At 44.5% G+C, this 25,229-nt stretch overlaps 1 protein-coding gene across 5 annotated transcripts in view; it reads right to left on the bottom strand.

The window, feature by feature from the left end:
- The window catches only part of SPTBN5 (spectrin beta, non-erythrocytic 5), a 445,401-nt gene extending 441,814 nt beyond the window's left edge, over positions 1-3,587 (bottom strand). For all 5 annotated transcript variants that reach the window (XM_077264001.1, XM_077264014.1, XM_077264022.1 and 2 more), the window contains exon 1: positions 3,508-3,587. The gene's annotated coding sequence lies outside the window, so the exon portion shown is untranslated. The remainder of the gene's footprint in view (positions 1-3,507) is intronic.
- Positions 3,588-25,229: the final 21,642 nt, after the last annotated feature.

The following is a 25,229-nucleotide window of genomic DNA, read 5'->3' as shown; positions in this document are numbered from 1 at the left end:
TCATCCTGGAAGCACTGTGAGACCGTCGACCTGGACAGTCCGTGTTGAGGACCTCGGACTGATGTGAAGTCAACGTGTGAACTGGTACTTCTGAGAGGTAACCCCGGACAAGGGGATTATAATATTTAGCACAGAAGGCTATCGGCTGCATGAACTGACTGAGGGTCGTGATAAGTTCATGATATATATATAACGCAATGGACTGTACGTCATGTGGTTTATGATGTGTAATAAACCAAATAAGACTGATATGTGTGAGATATCGTGCCTGAAGTGAATATCCTGCTGCCAAGCGAGTATTCCCCAACCCACTCAGGTAGCGTATCCCCACAATATTGGCTGAACAATGTGAGCAAGAAAAGCTCTGTGCTACTTTCCACTTTCTGCTTTGCCATACTTTGATGATTCTGCCCAAAATGCTATTTTTAAGTTCTATTTTTTCATTTTTTATTTCATCAGTGTAAAATGGACATCTGTACATATTCCTTACAGATGTCTAGTCACAAAGAAAATATCTTTGGCATGCAAAACAGGTCAAATTACGTAAAATATATTACTGTATCCATCAGATTATCAACAGATAAGTGCCTGTACCAGTGATGTGGGTGACAAAGGTCCGGGGTGACTGGAACACCTGTAAAAATTGCTGCACGTCACACTGCCAATTATTCAATGAATGAGGTCGGAGATGCATCAATACTAGTGTTGAGCATTCCGATACCGCAAGTATCGGGTATCGGCCGATACTTGCGGGTATCGGAATTCCGATACCGAGATCCGATACTTTTGTGGTATCGGGAATCGGTATCGGGATTAATACCAATGTGTAAAATAAAGAATTAAAATAAAAAATAGGGATATACTCACCTCTCCGGCGGCTCCTGGACTTTACCGCCGTAACCGGGAGCCGTTGTACCTAAGAATGCGCGCTTGCAGGGCCTTAGATGAGGTCACTGCGCTCTGATTGGTCCGTAGCGGTCGCGTGACCGCTACGCGACCAATCACAAAGCAGTGACGTCACCTAAGGTCTTTCAAGCGCTTGAAATACCTTAGAAGATGTCACTGCTTTGTGATTGGTCGCGTAGCGGTCACGCGACCGCTACGGACCAATCAGAGCGCAGTGACCTCATCTAAGGCCCTGCAAGCGCGCATTCTTAGGTACAACGGCTCCCGGTTACGGCGGTAAAGTCCAGGCTGCGTCGGAGAGGTGAGTATATCCCTATTTTTTATTTTAATTCTTTCTTTTACACATTGATATGGATCCCAGGGCCTGAAGGAGAGTTTCCTCTCCTTCAGACCCTGGGAACCATACAGGATACCGTCCGATACTTGAGTCCCATTGACTTGTATTGGTATCGGGTATCGGTATCGGATTAGATCCGATACTTTGTCGGTATCGGCCGATACTTTCCGATACCGATACTTTCAAGTATCGGACAGTATCGCTCAACACTAATCAATACATTTTATTTGTATTTCATCTGTTTTGAGCTTTATGGCCTTTCACAAACACCTCGATGGATCTTATCTGGTATTACAGCACAGCTCTATTAAAAGGTAAAGTGGACAAACTACAATACCACACACAACTTGGACATGTGGACACAGTTTCTGCAAGAACAAAGCCATGCTTTACCCTCTTTTGAAAAGAGAAAGGCTGTCAGCTTTTACCTTAAAGGTGTAGTCCACTTTTCAAGATAATTATGTTATCATGTCTGGAAGTAAATGGAGCTCCCTACACTAGGGAAAACACGCATCCACACACAAGACCGATCCCTGACCAGAAAGGGGGAGCACACGCCTCTAGTTTTTAGGGTGACTGCCTCTTCTGGCTGGGGGAGGGGAGAGAGAGCAGTCTAGTGTGAGGAAGGGAAGGGAGGAAGAGGCAGGAGGAGACAGGAGTTCTCAGGGTTGGGGCTATTGAAGATTCACCCTAGGATTACGCCGAGAGCAGGACACCAGAGTCCTTGACCACCAAGGATTGCAAATCCTGAAGGCAAAATCTGGAGACCGAGGGACTGCAGGTCCTCTGGCCATCCTTGCAACACCAAAAGTAACACATTACAGAGGGCTCAGAGCTGGGACTGAGAGAACAACTTGCAAAGAGCTCGCAATGTATGCTGGCTGGAGCTGCTGCAGAGCAGACAAACAGGGAGCACAGATCAGCTCATACGCTGTTGAATCTCAAAACAGACGAGCATAGAAAGGAAGGCTTAGGGTATGTGCACACGTTCAGGTTTTTTCGCTATAAAAACGCGATAAAAATGCATAAAAAATGCATACATATGCATCCTATCATTTAGAATACATTCCGCAATTTTTGTGCGCATGATGCGTTTTTTTCCGCGAAAAAAACGCATAGTGGTAAAAAAAGCAGCATGTTCATTAATTTGCGGATTTTTCACGTTTTTCCCGCTATATAATGCATTGGGAAAGCTCCGGAAAAAAACGAGGTAAAAACTCGCAAAAAACGTGAAAAAAAGCATGCGGTTTTCTTGCAGAAAATGTCCGGTTTTCTTCAGGAATTTTCTGCAAGAAATTCTTACGTGTGCACATACCCTTATTCTATCCATTTAGTGGAGTGGACTCCAGCTGCTTCCAGGCTGTCCAGACCCTGGACCTGGTGGCCAGCACCCCTGGATTTAACTTGCCATCCATCATCAGTAAAGGTAAAGACTGAATTGTTGCACCTCCTTGCTTCTTTCTGCTGCACTGCTCATCATCACCCCAGGGGCCAGCTCCTGCTGAGGGGGGGGTGTGACGTCATCCACCTTGCTGCATTACCATCCATCCCCTGGGGACCTCACGTTCAGTGCTGGCCATCCCTGGCCAGACACCTCAGCTCACCTCAAAATTATTTTTAGCCCAAAATACATGCATTGAAGAAAAAAAAACTAAGTAATAAAAATGCCTTAAAACATTATCTCTCTCATTATTCTGGCATTTGGCAAATATTAATAATTATGGTAGTCCTAATTGACCTAAAACAAGAAAGGTTTATTCTAATTTCATGTCAGATATTAAGAAAAACATGCATGTGTCTTTTTATATAGTGTATGTAGACTTCTGGTTTCAACTGTACACACACACAAACACGTTATAAGGCCCATAATCCAAGCATAATCTCTAAAAACAATTACAAAGTGATCACAGCACTTTTTTTTTAAATTAAATTGGTTCTGCAGAGTGCTGGATGCTGCAATTTTGACTTTTGTATGCGACTGTGTAGCTGAAAGTATTCTTTAAGTTCTTTCCTATGTTTAAATTTCTACTCTTGCTCAGTCATGTGTTCTTTTAAAGCATCTCTCTAGTGTTTCTTTTTATTTCGCCCTTGGTACTTTAAATTTAATTTCCCTGCCCCTGGTCACATACTCACCTGCCACATCCTCCATCGTTTTCCAGGGTCACTCTCTGACAACTTAACAACTTATTTCTAAATGTGATCAAATCCATATGTTGCATATATTTAATGTCGAATAAAAAGAAAAGAAAAAGTTAAGAACTTACGAGAGTGGAGATCCAACAACCGGTCGTGTAAGTCTTCTCGTCACTTCAGTATCTTCCAGTCACCAGAGCAGGATCAGAATGGATGGGTGTTTTTCACAATTAAACTAGGAAGGTGGAATGACCTTTGAGTGGAGTTATGGTGGAAAGGCATTTACAACCTAAATACAAAGGTTTCTTTTCTCAGATCAGGAATTATTCATCAGCGCATTGGTATAAAGTTCACACTAACAAGTTTATTTTTCAGATACAAGTGCATCTCAATATATTAGATCATCATCAAAAAGTTAATTTATTTCAGCTCGTCAATGCAAAATGTGAAACTCATATATTATATGTGTTTATTTATGTTAATGTTGATAATTATGGCTTACAGCCAATGAAAACCCAAGAGTCATTATCTCAAAAAATTAGAATAATTAACAAAAAAACACCTGCAAAGGCTTCCTAAGCATTTAAAAGGGCCCTTTAGTCTGTTTCAGTAGCCTCCACAATCATGGGGAAGACTGCTGTCTTGACAGATGTCAAAAAGGCAGACATTGACACACTCCACAAGGAGGATAAGCCACAAAAGGTCATTGCTAAAGAAGCTGGCTGTTCACAGAGTGCTGTATCCAAGCATTTTAACCCCTTTCTGACATGAGACGTACTATCCCATCAAGGTGGTCTGGGCCCCTATGACCACTGACGGGATAGTACGTCATCACTGATCAGCCGTGCTCACGGGGGGAACGCGACCCATCGCTGCAGGGTGTCAGCTGATTATTACAGCTGACATCCGGCACTATGTGCACATTAACCCCAGGAACACTGCGCTCAAACATGATCGAAGAGTTCCGGCGGCATAGGGAAGCATCGCGCAGGGAGGGGGCTCCCTGCGTGCTTCCCTGAGACCTGAAACAACACGATGTGATCGCATTGTTCCGAGCGTCTCCTCCATCCTCCTCCCTGAGAGCAAGCGCCGGCTAGCCTGCAGCACTGCCTGTCAGGTCGCACTGTACGGACACTATAGCATGATGTCCCACCCTGGGGGACAAACTAAAAAAGTTTTAAAAAAAAATATTTACATGTGTAAATTTTTTTGTAAAAACATCCTAAATAAATAAATATATATATATATATATATATATATATATATATATATATAGTTCCAATAAATACATTTCTTTATGTAAATATATATATAAAAAACCCAATAAAAGTACACATATTTAGTATTGCCGCGTCCGTAACGACCAGGCCTATAAAAGTGTCCCACTAGTAACCCCTTCAGTGAACACCGTAAAAAAAACAAAAAAAAAACCTGAGGCAAAAAACAACGCTTTATCATCATACCACCGAGCAAAAAGTGGAATAACACGTGATAAAAAAGACAGATATAAATAAACATGGTACCGCCGAAAACGTCATCTTGTCCCGCAAAAAACGAGCAGCCATATAGCATCATCAGCAAAAAAAAAAAGTTATAGCCCTCAGAATAAAGCTAAGTAAAAATAATTAATTTTCTATAAAATAATTTTTATTGTATAAAAGCGCCAAAACATAAAAAATGAGGTATCACTGTTATCGTACTGACCCGAAGAATAAAACTGCTTTATCAGTTTTACCAAACGCGGAATGGTATAAACGCCCCCCCAAAAGAAATTCACGAATTGCTGGTTTTTGTTCATTCTGAATAACAAAAATTGGAATAAAAGCGATTAAAAAATGTCATGTGCCCAAAAATTGTACCAATAAAAATGTCAACTTGTCCCGCAAAAAATAAGACCTCACATGACTCTGTGGACCAAAATATGGAAAAATTATATATAAAATTATATATAGTAAATCAAACCCCGCTTTATCACCGCCTTAGTTAGGGAAAAATAATAAAATAAAAAAAAATGTATTTATTTCTATTTTTCCATTAGGGTTAGGGTTGGGGCTAAAGTTAGGGTTGGGGCTAGAGTTGGAGTTAGGGTTTGGATTACGTTTATGGTTGGGTTGGGGTGTGTCAGGGTTAGGGGTATGGTTAGGGTTGGGATTAGGGTTAGGGGTGTGTTGGGGTTAGGGGTGTGTTGGGGCTGGGATTAGGGATAGGGGTGTGTTTGGGTTAGGGGTGTGGGTAGGGTTGGGATTAGGGTTAGGGGTGTGTTGGAGTTAGAATTGGGAGGTTTCCACTGTTTAGTCACACCAGGGGCTCTGCAAATGCAACATGACGTCCGATCTCAGTCCATACAATTCTGCGTTGAAAAAGTAAAGCGGTGCTCCTTTCCTTCCGAGCTCTGCCGTGTGCCCAAACAGTGGTTTACCCCCATATATAGGATATCAGCGTACTCAGGACAAATTGGACAACTTTTTGGGGTCCAATTTATCCAGATACCCTTGGGAAAATAAAAAGTTGGGGGCAAAAAATCATTTTTGTGGAAAAAAAAAAGGATTTTTTTAATTTTCACGGCTCTACATTATAAACTTCTGTGAAGCACTTGGGGGTTCAAAGTGCTCACCACACATCTAGATAATTTCCTTAGGGGGTCTACTTTCCAAAATGGGGTCACTTTTGGGGGGTTTCTACTGTTTAGGGGCATCAGGGGCTCTCAAAAGGTGACATGGCGTCCTATCTCAATTCCAGCTAATTTTGCATTGAAAAGTCAAATGGCTCTCCTTCCCTTCCGAGCTCTGCCATGCGCCCAAACAGTGGTTTACCCCCACATATGGGGTACCGGCGTACTCAGGACAAATTGCACAACAACTTTTGGGGTCCAATTTCTCCTGTTACCCTTGGTAAAATAAAACAAATTGGATCTGAAGTAATTTTTTTGTGAAAAAAGTTAAATGTTCATTTTTTTTAAACAATCCAAAAATTCCTGTGAAACACCTGAAGGGTTAATAAACTTCTTGAATGTGGTTTTGAGCATCTTGAGGGGTGCAGTTTTTAGAATGGTGTCACACTTGGGTATTTTCTATCATATAGACCCCTCAGAGTGACTTCAAATGTGATGTGGTCCCTTGAAAAAAAATGGTGTTGTAAAAATGAGAAATTGCTGGTCAACTTTTAACCCTTATAACTCCCTAACAAAAAAAAAAATTGGTTCCAAAATTGTGTTGATGTAAAGTAGACATGTGGAAAATGTTACTTATTAAGTATTTTGTATGACATATCTCTGTGATTTAAGGGCATGAAAATTCAAAGTTGGAAAATTGCAAAATTTTCCAAATTTTTGCCAAATTTCCATTTTTTCACAAATAAACTCAAGTATTGTCAAGGAAATTTTACCACTAACATGAAGTACAATATGTCACGAGAAAACAATGTCAGAATTACCAGGATCCATGCAAGCATTCCAGAGTTATATCCTCATAAAGGGACCGTGGTCACAATTGTAAAAATTGGCCCAGTCATTAACGTAAATACACAGAACCAAAAAATAATATATAGAGTGCATCCACTCAATACTATACCACCTATAATTATGATGCACAACTACAAAATATATAGAAAATCATAATTTATTAAATCAAAATTATATAACAAATAAATAGTACAGGGGCAAACAGAGAAGGTGGATATAAATGCAGGATGTCACAGGATATATGTAAATTACCACACTATTCACAATAATACAGCAAAAATTCAAACCATGTAGGTAAATTATAGAAATAATTATTGTGTGGGCAATAAAACATATTCAGTATATCTCATGTTAAGTAACCACATTACATGATCCCCAAAACCTATGATAAGGTAATGGCATATAGGGTGATTATCATTAAAAAGTATTATATATGCCAATGTCTAATATCAGAGAAAGTGCAGTGCATACTAAAATAAATAAATCAATAATGTCACCCAATTATAAATAACTATTGCAAACATAGAGGAATACTCCTATAAGGACAAAGTGTCATAGTGTCATAAAGTGCAAAGAGGAGATCAAGTGGAATACTAACCAGTGGGAGAACCCGTGGCAGCCCACACCTGCCTGACGCGCGTTTCGCCTGAGCTTTAACGAGGGAACCTTCTCTGTTTTCCCCTGTACTATTTATTTTTTATATATTCTTGATTTAATAAATTATGATTTTCTATATATATTGTAGTTGTGCATCATAATTATAGGTGGTCCAGTTATTAACGTGCAAACCACCCTTGGGGGTAAAGGAGTTAATGGAAAGTTGAGTGGAAGGAAAAAGTGTGGTAGAAAAAAGGTGCACAAGTCACCGGGATAACGGCAACCTTGAAAGGATTGTTAAGAACAGGCCATTTTGGGGAGATTCACAAGGAATGGACTGCTGCTGGAGTCATTGCATCAAAAGCCACCACACACAGACGTATCCATGACATGGGCTACAAGTGTCGCATTCTTTGTGTCAATCGACTCATAACAGTAGACAATGCCAGAAACGTCTTACCTGGGCCAAGGAGCAAAAGAACTGGACTGTTGCTCAGTGGTCCAACATGTTGTTTTCAGATGAAACTAAAATTTGGCACTTCATTTGGAAATCAAGGTACCAGAGTATGGAGGAAGAATGGAGAGGCACAAAATTCAAACTGCTTGAGGTCTAGTTTGAAGTTTCCACAATCAGTGATGGTTTGGAGAGCCATGTCATCTGCTGGTGTAGGTCCCACTGTGTTTTATCAAGACCAGAGTCAGTGCAGGCATCTACCAGGAAATTTTAGAGCACTTCATGCTTTCCTCTGCCAACAAGCTTTTTGGAGATGGAAATTGAATTCTCCCGCAGGACTTGGCACCTGTCCTCACTACCAAAAGTACAAATACCTGGTTTAAAAACTACAGTATCACTGTGCTTGATTGGCCAGCAAACTCGCCTGACCTTAACCCAAAAGAGAATCCATGGGGTATTGTCAAGAGGAACATGGGGGAAACCAGACCCAACAATGCAGACGAGCTGAACTCTGCTGTCAAAGCAACCTTGGCTTTCATAACTCCTCAGCAGTGACACTGGCTGATTACCTCCATGCCAAGCCGCACTGATGCAGTAATTGATGCAAAAGGAGCCCCAACCAAGTATTGAGTGCATTTACTGAACATACATTTCAGTAGGTCATCATTTCGGATTTTAAAATAATTTTTCAAGCTGGTGTGATAAATAGTGTTGAGCATTCCGATACCGCAAGTATCGGGTATCGGCCGATACTTGCGGGTAACGGAATTCCGATACCGAGATCAGATACTTTTGTGGTATCGGGTATCGGTATCGAAACAACATTAATGTGTAAAATTAAGAATTAAAATAAAAAATATTGCTATACTCACCTCTCCGACGCAGCCTGGACCTCACCGAGGGAACCGGGAGCCTTCTTTGCTTAAAATGCGCGCTTTTACTTCCTTCCATGACGTCACGGCTTGTGATTGGTCGCGTGCCGCCCATGTGGCCGCGACGTAATTTCAGGTCCTCAATGCAGAAATAGGCATCAGGACCTGAAATTACGTCACGGCTTGCTGTGATTGGTCGCGTCGTGGTCACATGGGCGGCATGCAACCAATCACAAGCCGTGACGTAATTTTAAAAATGCGCGCGTCTCCTGCCTCCCGTGACGTCACGGCTTGTGATTGGTCGCGTCGCCCATGTGACCGCGACGCGACCAATCACAAGCCGGAACGTAATTTTAAATTCCTGAATGCCTAGAATTAGGCATTGAGGACCTGAAAATTACGTCACGGCTTGCTGTGATTGGTCGCGTCGCGGCCACATGGGCGGCACGCGACCAATCACAAGCCGTGACGTCACGGAAGGAAGTAAAAGCGCGCATTTTAAGCAAAGAACGCTCCCGGTTCCCTCGGTGAGGTCCAGGCTGCGTCGGAGAGGTGAGTATAGCAATATTTTTTATTTTAATTCTTTATTTTACACATTAATATGGATCCCAGGGCCTGAAGGAGAGTTTCCTCTCCTTCAGACCCTGGGAACCATCAGGAATACCGTCCGATACTTGAGTCCCATTGACTTGTATTGGTATCGGGTATCGGTATCGGATTAGATCCGATACTTTGCCGGTATCGGCCGATACTTTCCGATACCGATACTTTCAAGTATCAGACGGTATCGCTCAACACTAGTGATAAAGTATTCTAATTTACTGAGATAATGACTTTTGGGTTTTCATTGGCTGTAAGCCATAATCATCAACATTAACATAAATAAACACTTAAAATAGAATACACTCTGTAATTACTCTATATAATATATGAGTTTCACTTTTTGTATTGAAGTATTGAAATAAAATAACTTTTTGATGATATTTTAATTTAGTGAGAAACACTTGCATGTGTTGGAGCATTCTTTCTTTTCATCACCGAAGCTACCAACCACGATGATACATATCTCCCCTCAATGACCTGTCCAGCAGCCATCTTACAGTTCCTTACTTCAAAAGAAATTGAAAAGCACATCTTGAAACATCTTTATATGGGACAGATCTTGCTATTTCAGTATAACTGTTTGGTGTCTCGTTGTGGTGCTCAATCTTAAGATGGTGTATAACCTGTGACATGAAAGAAGAGAAAGGAGTCATGGTAATGATGATATGGCCCTGTAGAGCCCTGATCTCAGCATCATCAAGATTGTCTGAGATTACATGAGACAGAAGCCTACATCCACAGAAGATATATGGTTGGTTCTCCAAGATATTTGGAATACCTAGAATTGATGTTATTTTGAAAACAAAAGATACAAAAGGGCAGTCACCCGAAATATTGTTTTAAGATTAGTGATGAGTAGTGTTGAGCGATACCGTCCGATACTTGAAAGTATCGGTATCGGATAGTATCGGCCGATACCCGAAAAGTATCGGATATCGCCGATACCGATACCCAATACCAATACAAGTCAATGGGACACCAAGTATCGGAAGGTATCCTGATGGTTCCCAGGGTCTGAAGGAGAGGAAACTCTCCTTCAGGCCCTGGGATCCATATTAATGTGTAAAATAAAGAATTAAAATAAAAAATATTGATATACTCACCCGTCCGGAGGCCCCTGCACCTTACCGCTGTTAACCGGCAGCCTGCTTTGCTTAAAATGAGCGCGTTCAGCACCTTCCATGATGTCACGGCTTCTGATTGGTCTCGTGCCGCTCATGTGACCGCCACGCGACCAATCACAAGCCGCAACGTCATTCTCAGGTCCTAAATTCCTAGAATGAGGAGTTTAGGGCCTGAGAATGACGTCGCGGCTTGTGATTGGTCGCGTGGCGGTCACATGAGCGGCACGCGACCAATCAGAAGCCGTGACGTCATGGATGGTGCTGAACGCGCTCATTTTAAGCAAAGCAGGCTGCCGGTTACTACCAGGGCGCGTCAGAGGGTGAGTATATCCCTATTTTTTATTTTAATTCTTTATTTTTTACATGGATAAGGATCCCAGGGCCTGAAGGAGAGTTTCCTCTCCTTCAGACCCTGGGAACCATACACTGGGAACTTCCGATTCCGATTCCCAATACCACAAAAGTATCAGATCTCGGTATCGGAATTCCTATACCGCAAGTATCGGCCGATACCCGATACTTGCGGTATCGGAATGCTCAACACTAGTGATGAGCGAATACATTAGGCACTATTTGTCACTCGCACAATTAGTACACAATTTGGGCTATTCGTTAGTTGGCAAGTAATTTGGTATTTGCCGTGTTATATTTGAGTGACTCGCCCAGCATGTTTGGCTCTTTATTTGCAGCCAGTGAACATGCTGGGCTGGCTTGCCAATCACAGTAATGCCAGCACCATCTTTGGTGTGGCATTACTGTGATTGGCTGGCCTTACAGCATCATAGGGGATATTTAATGGCTGCCGACATAATCTTACCCACATTGCAGCCGGAAACAGCATAGGGAGAACATAGTATGAGCATAGGGATAGTGATAGGAGTGTATAGGGAGAGTTATTCATTATAAAAAGCTCTTTTAAGAGCTGAAGATTGTGAAGATTAATTGTTAGATGGAAATTAGGGGGAAATAGGGAGGTTTCATCCACTACCATAATATACAAATCAGCTCTTTTTAGAGGCAAATAATATCAGGTAGTACCAGCATAAACTAAACCAATTTTTTGGAGCTACATAATATTAACCTCTTCATGACCTTGGGATTTTCCATTTTTCCGTGTTCGTTTTTCGCTCCCCTCCTTCCCAGAGCCATAACTTTTTTTTATTTTTCCGTCAATTTGGCCATGTGAGGGCTTATTTTTTGTGGGACGAGTTGTACTTTTGAACGACATCATTGGTTTTACTATGTCGTGTACTAGAAAACGGGAAAAAAATTCCAAGTGCGGTGAAATTGCAAAAAAGTGCAGTCCCACACTTGTTTTTTGTTTCGCTTTATTGCTAGCAGGGCCACGGACCGCGTCGGGCCACCATGACATCCCCAGAACCGAGACAGAGGGACCCGGTACCGAGTATCCCACTGCCCTGCGCCTGGGGGCGATCCAGAATGAATGCTTAGGGTCTAGACATTTTTTCGCAAATAAAAAAATGTGGAATCATATAAGGACCCAATAATAAAATCCAGTTTTTGTTTCCAAAAGTTATCAACCAAAAGGTGGTGCAAAACACACCACAAAAAACTGTAAAAAACAATAAAGCCTTTGTGTGCACTAGGTATCCCTAGTGTTGCACCTATGTTTTTCCCTTCCAAACGGCGGAGGTTGGCACCCTAGGGAGAGCATTTTGGCACTCTTGCTCCACGATGACTGCCCCTAAGATGCCCTAGATATCCCCTATGACTGATAGAGTGTCCCCGTATGAGATAAGGGAATCACTGATACTAGCCCCTTCATGACGTTGGGATTTTTCGTTTTTCCGTGTTCGTTTTTCACTCCCCTCCTTCCCAGAGCCATACCTTTTTTATTTTTCTGTCAATTTGGCCATGTGAGGGCTTATTTTTTGCGGGACGAGTTGTACTTTTGAACGACACCATTGGTTTTACCATGTCATGTACTAGAAAACGGGAAAAAAATTCCAAGTGCGGTGAAATTGCAAAAAAAAGTGCAATCCCACACTTGTTTTTTGCTTGGCTTTTTTGCTATGTTCACTAAATGCTAAAACTGACCTGCCATTATGATTCTCCAGGTCAGTACGAGTTCATAGACACCTAACATGACTAGGTTATTTTTAAGTGGTGAAAAAAATTCCAAACTTTGCTAAAAAAAAAAAAAAATTGCGCCATTTTCCGATACTTGTAGCGTCTCCATTTTTCATGATCTGGGGTTGGTTGAGGGCTTATTTTTTGCTTGCCGAGCTGGCGATTTTAATGATACCATTTTGGTGCAGATACATTCTTTTGATCGCCCGTTATTGCATTTTCATGCAATGTCGTGGCGACCAAAAAAACTTAATTCTGGCGTTTCAAATTTTTTTCTCGTTACGCCATTTAGCGATCAGGTTAATGCTTTTTTTTATTGATAGATCGGACGATTCTGAATGCGGCGATACCAAATATGTGTAGGTTTGATTTTTTTATTGACTTATTTTGATTGGGGCGAAAGGGGGGTGATTTAAACTTTTATATTTTTTTATTTTTTTCACATTTTTTTTTTTTTACTTTTGCCATGCTTCAATAGCCTCTATGGGAGGCTAGAAGCTGGCACAACGCGATCGGCTCTGCTGCATAGCAGCAATCATAAGATCGCTGCTATGCAGCAGAAATGCAGGTGTACTGTGAGCGCCGACCACAGGGTGGCACTCACAGCCACCGGCGATCAGTAACCATAGAGGTCTCAAGGACCTCTATGGTTACTATGTAGAAGCATCGCTGACCCCCGATCATGTGACGGGGGTCGGCGATGCGCTCATTTACGGCCGCCCGGCCGGAAGCGCTGGTTAAATGCCGCTGTCTGCGTTTGACAGCGGCATTTAAATAGTTAATAGCGGCGGGTGAATCGCGATTTCACCCGTCGCTATTGCAGGCACATGTCAGCTGTTCAAAACAGCTGACATGTCCCGGCTTTGATGCGGGCTCACCACCGGAGCCCGCATCAAAGCGGGGCTTCTGACCTCGGACGTACTATCCTGTCCGAGGTCAGAAAGGGGTTAATGTGTAGCAGCCTATAATTTTTTTTTTTGTTACAACTAAACAATATTCCTCAGTGCCAGAATATAGCAACATCCATTTTAAAAGCTAATTACTAAATAATGCAAGTGGCATAAAACCTGCTGAGCTACGGAAACATCATTATTTACCAGTAATTTCCCTGAGTCTGCTGTTGACGTGTCTCATAAAGGCCATCTAAAAATCCCTAATATTTCTATTGGATAAATAAATAGCTTATTTTTATCTCGCAGTTGTGCTACTGGTGCAATCTGTGCCGAGATAAGCAAACATCACAATTTAGCAGTGGCAATAATTTTCATTAGTCCGCTGTTGCAGTGTGCCAGCAAGGCAATATAAAAAAAGGTCTATTGCTTTACTAAATAGCATATCTATCGAGCCGTTGTGTGACTGGCACAACCCAGGTAGACATAATCAAATGTCAAAATTTAGCAGTGGCAATAGTTTTTATTAGTCCGTTGTTGTGTCAGCAAAGTGATCTAAAAATAAAAATAATTTTCTATTTTTTTAATAAATAGCGTATCTTTATCTAGCAGTTGCACGACTGGTGCAAAGCCTGCTGAGATACGCAAACATGACTATTTACCTTAAATTTTCATGAGTCTGCTGTTGCCATGTGTAATACAGCTGATATCTTAAAAAATATTGACACACATTGCTAGATTCAGTGAATTTGTACATAACACCTCTGTGATGGTACTTGTGAAAAATAAAGCCAGGAATTTTTTTACATAAGCATAATGCATTCAATATGATAAAGGGTGATGTTAAGGGATGTGGATGTGGTGGTGCCTGCCAAGGCAGTGTTACATATCAGAAGATGACTGGATCTCATTCTAGTTTTCTGTCAAAATTTGCTCAGTGCGCTATACCACTGATGAACCCAGACAAATGTGAGGATGTTGTGGGTTGGATGGCAGACAAAGCTCCAGTGTGTCCAATGTGTTGACAAGCAGCACTACATAGACTTCAACATGATCCAGTCTCAGTAGCCAAGAAGCTGGGCCTCTTGATCATCAATCTGTTCCTCCTTCCTCCCACCATCAAGAGTCCCAGGAGACATATGAACCTAAAGCTGGCCACTCTGAGGAACTGTTTACGTTCCCTTGTAATTTGTCAGGCCTCTCAACGTGCACCACTAAAGAGGGTCATGAGGAGGTGGAGTGCAGTGGTGCTCAAACATTTGAGCACCAATGGACAGGAGAAAGCCACATTGGGAAAGGTCAATTCATGTCTGAAGAAGTGGAGAATAATCATGATGCACAGTTGCCATCAGGTCAGCCTAAAATCACAACTCAGAAGATGAATTAGAAGATGACGTGGTCGATGATGAGGCCACTGATCCAACCTGGCACGGTGGCATGCCTAGAGAGCACAGTAATGCAGAGAGGGATGGAACCGTAGCACGAAACAGGCAAGAAGAGGTAGTGGTTTGAACAGAGAGAGAACTTGGTCAACTGTTCCACAGAGGCCCCCCACTTGGCTAGATAACAGACCAAGAATGCGTTGTTCCCCTGCATGGCAGTTTTTTCTGAAATTACTTCCAACAAAAAAACTGTAATTTGCAGCATCTGCCAAACTAAGCTAAGGAGAGGAAAGAACACTGCCAACCTGAGCACCACCAGCATGCAAAAGCACATGGCAGCCAAGAACCCCAGTACATGGGCAGAAGGCCTGGGTACAAAATCAGTCTCTGACGGTGAAATCACTGCTCCTTCCCCTATGTTATGGCCTTCCCTATCTGCTATCCATGAAGCAGGCATTGATGCCTTCTGCCCACAACCTGCAGTTGCACAGACACAACAGTCAGCAACCACGTCCAGTTTGTTGTCCCAGCACAGCGTTCACTTATCCCTGCCCCAAACTTTTAACAGAAAGCAGATATATCCACCCACCCACATGCCAAAACGCTAAACAGTACATTGCCAGATTGGTAGCCCTGGAAATGTTGCTGTTTCGACTTGTGCGAACTGAGTCTTTCCACGACCACTTGGTGGTAGCAGCCCCACGGTACTCTATTCCTTCCCGCCACTATTTTTTCCAGTGTGCCGTCCGCCGTGTTCTGGCCAATGGAGTCACAGGGAAGGTCCACCTAACCACAGACACGTGGACAAGTTCTTGTGGACAGGGACGCTACATTTCCCTGATGGTACATTGGGTTAAACTGGTGGAATCTGGGAAAGAGTCAGACGATGGTACATCACACATCAAACCCACACCAAGAATAGCGTGCCCAACTTCCATCAGGGTTTCAGTCTCCTCCTCCTCAGCGGAACTTGTCTCCCCATCACTCGCCAGCTGGGAAGTCTGCAGCACTGCCTTGGCAAAGCGGCAGTACGCTCTGCTGAAGCTCATCTGTTTAGGTGAAAAAGCTCACAACGCAGCCAAGCAGTTGAAAGGGATAAAAGAACAGACCGATCATTGGCTCTCCCCAGAACAACTCAAAAATATGGTGAAACTTGTACTCTCAATCTCTATATATTTTGATTTTTTTATTGTGTTGCCCTTCTCATGACCTCTTTAAGCATGTGTCTGGTAGTCTGATGTGTATTTTTGGGTCTGCACTTGGACATTTTGGAACATCAATGCATTTATATGTTCCACACAATTCTTCAGGTTTCAGCCTTAAGGTACCTTCACACGAAACGACTTTGTAACGATATCGCTAGCGATCCGTGACGTTGCAGCGTCCTCGCTAGCGATATCGTTTAGTTTGACACGCAGCAGCGATCAGGATCCTGCTGTGATGTCGCTGGTCGCTGAATAAAGTCCAGAACTTTATTTGGTCGTCCGATCGCCGTGTATCATTGTGTTTGAAAGCAAAAGCAACGATACCAGCGATGTTTTACACTGGTAACCAGGGTAAACATCGGGTTACTAAGCGCAGGGCCGCGCTTAGTAACCCGATGTTTACCCTGGTTACCAGCGTAAAAGTAAAAAAAACAAACAGTACATACTCACCTGCGCGTCCCCCAGCATCTGCTTCCTGACACTGACTGAGCGCTGGCCCTAAAGTGAAAGTGAAAGCACAGCGGTGACGTCACCGCTGTGCTGTTAGGGCAGCCCGGAGCTCAGTCAGTGTCAGGAAGCGGACGCCGGGGGACGTGCAGGTGAGCATGTACTGTTTGTTTTTTTTACTTTTACGCTGGTAACCAGGGTAAACATCGGGTTACTAAGCGCGGCCCTGCGCTTAGCAACCCGATGTTTACCCTGGTTACCCGGGGACCTCGGCATCGTTGGTCGCTGGAGAGCGGTCTGTGTGACAGCTCCCCAGCGATCAAACAGCGACGCTGCAGCGATCGGCATCGTTGTCGCTATCGCTGCAGCGTCGCTTCGTGTGAAGGTACCTTTACACAGAATAAGAATATGTGTAATGAAACATGCTCTATATATATGCTGCTAGTTTGAAAATCTTACCCACACATCCCCTTATAAAGGGAAATTCGACATAATACCTCTGCTATCATACACCATATTCTGCTCATATATGCAGCACCCCAGTAGGTGGGTGGAATGCCTGGGTACAAAACCTTTGTCTGACGGTGAAACCACTGGCCCTTCCCCTGTGTTACATCCTTCACAATCTGCTGTCTAGGAAGGAGGCGCTGATGTCTGCTGTCTACAACCTGCAGTTGCACAGACACAGTCAGCAACCACATCCAGTTCGTTGTCCCAGTGCAGCATTCATTTGTCCCTTGTAAGCATATATGTCTGTTCATAAATTGTTAGTTAGATAGGGTATACATATTCATTAGCACTTTACATTGTCCAGTGCTGGACAAAGACCATTGCTGACTTTTAAAGGCTCCTAAATGAGACTTGTGTATCTTTATTAAACTGTTGCTCCCCTTACAGTTTCTAAATTTGGGCCCTTACAAAAAAATGGTGGTGGGGTATTGGCCAGTTTATGTACATTTTAAGCACATCTAAGAGACTGGGTTAATATGCTCCACAGACCTATTCATGCCACAGCCTGAACATATTGGAACATGGTCATTGCCATGCTAAGGCCTTTACCTGAGCTCTGTAGCACTGCCTGTCACCTGAGTAATACACTCCACATACCTCGTCACTCTCTGGGACATATCCTGTAATTACTCTATTGTTGCTCAAAACCATGCAAAAGACACATTCTGCCTAATTGGGTAGTTTCCAGAAGAACTGTGTAGGCTTGTGCAGATTGGTCAATGGCACTTCTGTCTTTTTCCCTTGAGGAGGCTGCTTCAAAGTAAAACTAGGCTTGTGCATGTTCCTGACATGGGTTTCAGGCCTGAGAGACTGGGCACAATACAGGCCCTCGCTTGCATACACTGTATTCAAAACTTAATTCTAATGCTTTTGGTGTCTGGTAGAATCCAATTTACTGACACTGATCATACAATTTCCCCAACTCCTCTATGATATTCACCTTACAAGCGGCTTCACCCGCTATGACAGTGTCTCCATTGGGATCCGGTGGCCAAAATGAACTCTGGAGCTCACAAAACTCACGGCACCTGCTGGCCCTCTGAAAATGTGTGATCACTGTAATCGGGTCTATCACAGTGATCAAAATGAATCAATATTAAAAATCTCCTATTGTTGCCGGTACAGGCCGGCAGATCTCAGCAGGTGCACTGCGCATGCACCCGCCATTTTCTTCCATGAAGATGGTGTGGAGTGCTGAGGGATGGAGCAGGAGGGTCCTGGGACGGTGGAGGTACTGGCGGCGCTCGGGGGACCCAATTTCTCTCTCCTCTGGTATGCTAGATCATACCAGATAAGAAATTAATGGAAAAACGGACTTTTTTTTGTGATCAATGTTATTTGGTGAATAACGGTGATCACGTGACTGGTGACGTTAAAACCCTAACCGAATCATGTTCTCCGAGGTCTTGGCTATCCCGGAGTAGCTGAGACCCCGGAGATTTTCTGACGCTAAGGGGAGCTATACACTTATTTCTTAGCACCGATAAAGAGCGGCGCTGAGGAATAAGTAGTAAGTACCCTTAACTGCCTCCGTTAAAGGTGTATCAGCGGTCGTTAAGGGGTTAAGATATGCCATGTTTTACATTTTCATGGTTTTCAAGATTTCTTTTCATAACCGTTAGCTTGGTCATGTAAACTACAGTGCTGTGTCAAGTAGAGATTTGGACAAATTTATGTAAAAACCTTATTAGAAAATAGAATAGGAGCATTATTTTACAATAAGAATTATTAACATTATATAAAAAAAATAAAAGCCGCACCTCAAGGGAAGATGCAGAGAAGTAACTAAATAGCTCTCTAACAATAATGAACTTCCTTAGTTATGGATGATGGATTACAAACAAAAGTCATAAATAGCATACCAAAGGACAAAAGTGACTAACTCATACGTGAACTCTAGAAACAAATATAAAACTAGACGTTAAGCAATAAATCAGTTGTGCAAAATGATAAGAACTGCAATATTATTGTCAATTAGGTAATTTAATTAGTGAAGGGATGTATTAGGTCTTATCCTTCCTTGTAGACATGCTTTAATTCAGAAACATGGGCATTTTTGTATGCCCTCCAATCCCGACTCAGAAACCGGTGAATCCCTGCTGCCAGGTACGGGCTGGGACTGAAATTCAGCCCTGGCATTTGAAATCACACAGGCCCATGTTTTCCCCGTCCCCAAGCACCAGATGGGATATATTACTAATATTACCCCGGATGGAGGAAACCAAGATGTACTACAAGACCAATATTTCTAATGATACCAGTGGCCTGCTGGGGTGAGTGACGGAGTCAGCAACTTTGTGCTTCGTCGCAACTCTTAACAGTATGGGTATCTTGAGAACACTGATTCTGTTAACAACGTAGCAGACAAGGCAGCCCACAACCAGACAGGCCCTTCTGGCATTTGCCAGAATTGCCAAATGGCCAGTCCGGCCCTGGCTGCAGCACACACAGTGCTTGTGCTAGGGGATTCATAAGTCTGCAACCACACAGAGTGACTGCACACTTATCGATTTGGACCAGACAAACCCTTTAATTGGGGGTGCAGTGGTTGCAATGTCAACTTGGCTTTATTAGGCTCCTGAGAGTGGCTGTGATCATTGCTCATCCTATGTAACACTGTTTAGATTCTTCTATATCGGAAAATATTAGTTTTCCTTGCAATATTATGTAGCACAGATAAAATAGTTCTGTAATCTTGTCCTTAAGAATACATTTCATCATGTTTGAATTAACATTGACCATAGTATAGTATGGCAGATTTGATAAATCAGTACACTTTTTGAAACATAATTTTTTTTGTTAGGAAGTTATAAGGGTTACAAGTTGACCAGCGAGTTCTAATTTTTACACCAAATTTTGCTAAACCATTTTTTCTAGGGACTGCCTCACATTTGAAATGACTTTGAGGGTCCTATAATGAAAGAAAATACCGAAAAATGACACCATTCTAAAAACTGCAACCCTCAAGGTGAGCAAAACCACATTCAAGAAGTTTATTAACCCTTCATATGCTTCACAGTAATTTTTGGAATGTGGAAGGAAAAAATAAATATTTAACTTTCTTTCACAAAAATTTTCCTATAGACCTAATTTTTTTTTTTTAACTTTCCCAAGGTAACATGCAGAGTTGTGTCTAGATTTTCTGGCACCGGGGGCAAGAGTTCAGTTTGGCGCCCCTACCCCCCTGCAAGGACATATGCGATTTGCACACTTAGTCACGTACCTATGAGCCGCTCTCCCTAATGCTCTCAATGATCAGTAAAAAACTGAGAGAAGCAGGAAGAGAAGCTCATTGTCACAGGACCATAAGTATGAAAATCACATATGAGTGAAGTGTCCATGTGATAACTGCTGGAACCTGCAGAGCTGAATTCTGACATCACAGGCTTCTGAATTCTCACAACTAATGCACTGCACACTTTTAGGATTCTCCCTTGCCGGTGGACGGTCATGTCAGCACAAGCATGCGATTTGTATAATTCTGACCGGATTCTGACTAGACGTGCCCGGCCTCGCTCAGTTCATTTTCATTGAGTTAGACCACACATGTCTAGTGAGCACGTGACCGCATGTATGTAAATCACCAGCACGAGAGAATTCTGACAGTGTGCAGTGCGCATGCAGCGCCCCAGAGTCCTGGTCGTTGCAGTGCTGATGCTCCGCCGCTAAGGGGAGTGTTGGTACGTCTGATGGCACTGAAGGAGTTCACCTGACCAGGTATCACAGACACCAATACACTTCACAGTCTGGCCTCCAGGGGGAGCTAAGGGTGCTATGTATTAGGCCACTCCTCACAGTCTGGTAAAACTGGGGGTTAGATAGGAAGTGAGACAGAAAGCTGACTGGGTTGGAACCAGGCAACATCCTGTGGCAGAGGGTGTTGCAGGGGAAGATTCAGGGGGGTCCCTGTCAGGGGTGGGATCCTGACAGAGGCCTAGCGAACAGAAAGAACGTTACGGGACCGCGCCTGCACTTCATTGCGGCGGTACCCCAAGAAAGGACAAGGAGTGAGGTTTATTGTGAAGAGTGAGAAACGAGATCAACGCAACAAGGAGAAAACACCAGTAGGAGTTGTGCTGTAAGACCGAGGCAACATCCTACTGAGGCGCGTAGCCGGTGGCCGGAAACGCCGAGGAAGTATTGAGCTCCAGGCCTTACTTCAAACCTACGGCAGGACAGTCAGTTATAGGCGGGCTGTCTCACCTAAATCACCTAAGCAGACATAGGGGGCAACAGTTGGAGAGGGGCGACTCTAGGGTCCCGGAAGAACTCCAGGCCTACCCATCATACGGGTGCGGCCTAGCCATATCATCTGGGGGGACGGAGAAGAACATCAGAATCAGTTGTGAGGGAACTTCAGAAACAGACACAACAGTTGTGAGGACTATCCCGTGGTGCTAAGCAGGGAAGGACTACAACACACAAGCGCTAGAAGGTAGGCACAGATTTCCACCTGCAAAGGGAACTCTGGAGGTGCCATCGGACCGGCCGGTCTCAGACAGCCCTGTTAACCGTACTCCGGATTGAGGATCCTGAAGCCTTCAGTAAAGAGGTAAAGAGACTGCAACCTTGTGTCCTCGTTATTCATCGCACCCTGCACCACACATCATCAGTCTCAACTTCTACTGGACGCCCCTCAGCAGGGTCACGGATTGCTCTAGCCACCGTGACAATCCCCGAATCGAGACAGAGAGGCCCGGTACCAGGTACCCCTCGGCCCTGCGACAGTGGGGGCGCTCCAACTTGGCGTCACGAACAGGATCTACTTAAGCCTGAAGAATCAGGTCATGTGTGCCTTGGAACTGTGATTTGTTGTGCTTGGACTGTGACTTGTTGCAAAGACTGTGTATTGCCACTTGCCGCCAAAACCACCGCCATTACAGCGCTAAGGAGAGCGCAGGAGAAGAAGAATGGCGTGGAAGTGGGCATAGACAAGCTGAAGAGCGCGAAAGACAATGGCCGCCCAGTCTAAATATCTCTGTATCCTGAGGACGTGCCCGTCAGCAGCTGAGGTCCGCCTTCTCATGCTCTTTGGAGGGTGGAGACCATGGAGACGGGGCCGCCCACGAAAGAGAGCGCGGGTAGAAGATACCGAGGAGGAGGCAAAGATGGCGACGTCGGAAGCACCGCATGGGGACGACCCGATCCAGCATGAGGCTGCACTACCCGTCACAGCCCCAGACTCGCCATCGTTGCAGGGACTGGCCCTTACGGAGCTACCGCCAGGCAGACCCAGCTGGCCGCCGTCTGAGGAGTGTGTGGCTGCCGCTGAGGCCCGGCAGATAGCACGCCGCCTCGAGGCCGACGCTCTTGTGACCGCTCGGCTGGGTCAGCCTACGGAGGTCCACCTAACTCCGGTGTCCCCTGCTTCCTCCATCCCGGCCGCGGCAGAGTGTGAGCTGCAGGCACAGGGCCTGAGGATCCTGCCGGAGGCAGAACACCTGCGGCGCCTGATGGCGGCGTGGCGGAGCAGACCCCAACCTGCGGCCCAGGTCGACCTGACGGGCGTTGAGGAGGCTCCGCCGTCACACTGGGGTGTGGTGGTGTTCTTCAACTCCCGGGAAGGAAGGGGAATCATCCAAGAAATTGGAGAGCCGCTGCAGGTCCATGTCCACCGGACAGAAGTGGAGCCCTGCGGAGGAAGGTATGACCGCGACCTGGAGCCCGGAGATGCAGTAACCTATACACGGTGGAGGAGGGAGGTCGGCTGGGTGGCTCGGGGTGTCCAGCGGTGCGTCGCACTCCAGGCCGCTGCCGGAACGTCGGAGGACAAATCCCCTGCGGAGAAGGCGACGGAACCTGCCCCCGCGGAACCCCAGGAAATCCAGACCCACCGCGTATCTATGAGTCGTGGTCGCTCCCGATTGAGGAGGGTGTCCCAAAGAGGAATCCTGTCGTTGCTGAGGCCAGGACCGGTCCTTGTTACGCCACCACGACCCGTCTGCCAGGTGAGGCCCGGAAGGAGGCCACCTCCGGCTCAGCCAGAACCTGAATAAGCATAAATGCTTTACAAACTGCATATAGTTAACTGTTCGTCTTTCTATGTGTCTTTCTGCTGCTACAATCTGACTATGGCTAACTCTTAAAGGGATCCCTTAGTTTACCTGGGATCCCTATTTTTCTCTTTTTGTTTTGTTTCCTGTTTATCACTGTTGAAAAGAACTGCTGGATCATGAACACTGCATGATTACAAACTTATTGTAAATAGTTTGCACCTTCTTAAAGGTGCTCCCTACTGGTTTTACAAAGAAAAGGACTCTTTGCGAAGAAACTGTTCCTGAAAACAGTACAGGAGTCCCTGCCTTACACGAACTCGCAGCTTGAGAAGTTGCACTACCTCCAAGAGACTTGGTCCCCTCTTAAAGGGAACGTTCACCAATAGCACTTAAAGCATAATGTTGCCTTAAAAGAAGTAATGATAGTATTTCTATGAAAAAGTTATATGTAGTTAGTTAGTTGCTTGTAGGAAATGTTTAACAATGTGTTAAAGAATGAGGACAGGAAGTGAACCCGTACGGGGTTAATTGATGAGTCCTCCTAGGAGCCATACAGAGATGGCTCAGTGATCTTGTGCTGAGAGAAGGTTGATAAGTCCTATACTGTGTATAGAAAGAGAAAGGCAGTAGGCCCAGATGAGAATGGGGCGGTCCTGCAGAAGAGCGAGAGGCAGTAGGCCTGGGGCAGATAGACAGGCGGTCCTGCGAATGTAAAGTTGGAAAAATGAAGAAAAGTTGATTAGCCTTGTAATGTTTTATAGTAAGCCTTTAGTGGATTCAGCTTATACGTCCTTAGAGGCAAAGTTAATTTATTGTTCAGAAATTGCACTAAGTAGAATACCCGACTGGGTGATAGAAGTTATTTATGGTATGTTATTTAAAGTATTTAACCATGTTTGTAACGTTCAAGTGTTCTCACCTCCCATAAAGGGAAGCTCTGTTCAAATTTACTTGTTTTTGCATTTCTGAAAATTGTATGTCTTTTTGCTGACATGTATTGTTGTTTTCTTCCCAGTCCAGGAGTACTGGATTTAACCGGGGGGGAGTGCAGCGCCCCAGAGTCCTGGTCGTTGCAGTGCTGATGCTCCGCCGCTAAGGGGAGTGTTGGTACGTCTGATGGCACTGAAGGAGTTCACCTGACCAGGTATCACAGACACCAATACACTTCACAGTCTGGCCTCCAGGGGGAGCTAAGGGTGCTATGTATTAGGCCACTCCTCACAGTCTGGTAAAACTGGGGGTTAGATAGGAAGTGAGACAGAAAGCTGACTGGGTTGGAACCAGGCAACATCCTGTGGCAGAGGGTGTTGCAGGGGAAGATTCAGGGGGGTCCCTGTCAGGGGTGGGATCCTGACCGAGGCCTAGTGAACAGAAAGAACGTTACGGGACCGCGCCTGCACTTCATTGCGCCGGTACCCCAAGAAAGGACAAGAAGCGAGGTTTATTGTGAAGAGTGAGAAACGAGATCAACGCAACAAGGAGAAAACACCAGTAGGAGTCGTGCTGTAAGACCGAGGCAACATCCTACTGAGGCGCGTAGCCGGTGGCCGGAAACACCGAGGAAGTATTGAGCTCCAGGCCTTACTTCAAACCTATGGCAGAACAGTCAGTTATAGGCGGGCTGTCTCACCTAAATCACCTAAGCAGACAGGGGGCAACAGTTGGAGAGGGGCGACTCTAGGGTCCCGGAAGAACTCAGGGCCTACCCGTCATACGGGTGCGTCCTAGCCATATCATCTGGGGGGACGGAGAAGAACATCAGAATCAGTTGTGAGTAGTGTTGAGCATTCCGATACTGCAAGTATCGGGTATCGGCCGATACTTGCGGGTATCGGAATTCCGATACCGAGATCCGATACTTTTGTGGTATCGGGTATCGGTATCGAAACAACATTAATATGTAAAAAACAACATTAATTTGTAAAATAAAGAATTAAAATAAAAAATATTGCTATACTCACCTCTCCGACGCAGCCTGGACCTCACCGAGGGAACCGGGAGCCTTCTTTGCTTAAAATTCGCGCTTTTCCTTCCTTCCGTGACGTCACGGCTTCTGATTGGTCGCGTGCCGCCCATGTGGCCGCGACGCGACCAATCACAGCAAGCCGTGACGTAATTTTCAGGTCCTTCTAGGCATTCAGTATTTTAAAATTACGTTCCGGCTTTGTGATTGGTCGCGTCGCCCATGTGGCCGCGACGCAACCAATCACAGCAAGCCGTGA

Source organism: Ranitomeya variabilis, chromosome 1 (genome assembly GCF_051348905.1).
Source record: "Ranitomeya variabilis isolate aRanVar5 chromosome 1, aRanVar5.hap1, whole genome shotgun sequence".
Taxonomy (NCBI): Eukaryota; Metazoa; Chordata; class Amphibia; order Anura; family Dendrobatidae; genus Ranitomeya; species Ranitomeya variabilis.
Note: the sequence above shows the minus strand (reverse complement) of the source record. Positions and strands in the feature narration are given on the sequence as shown.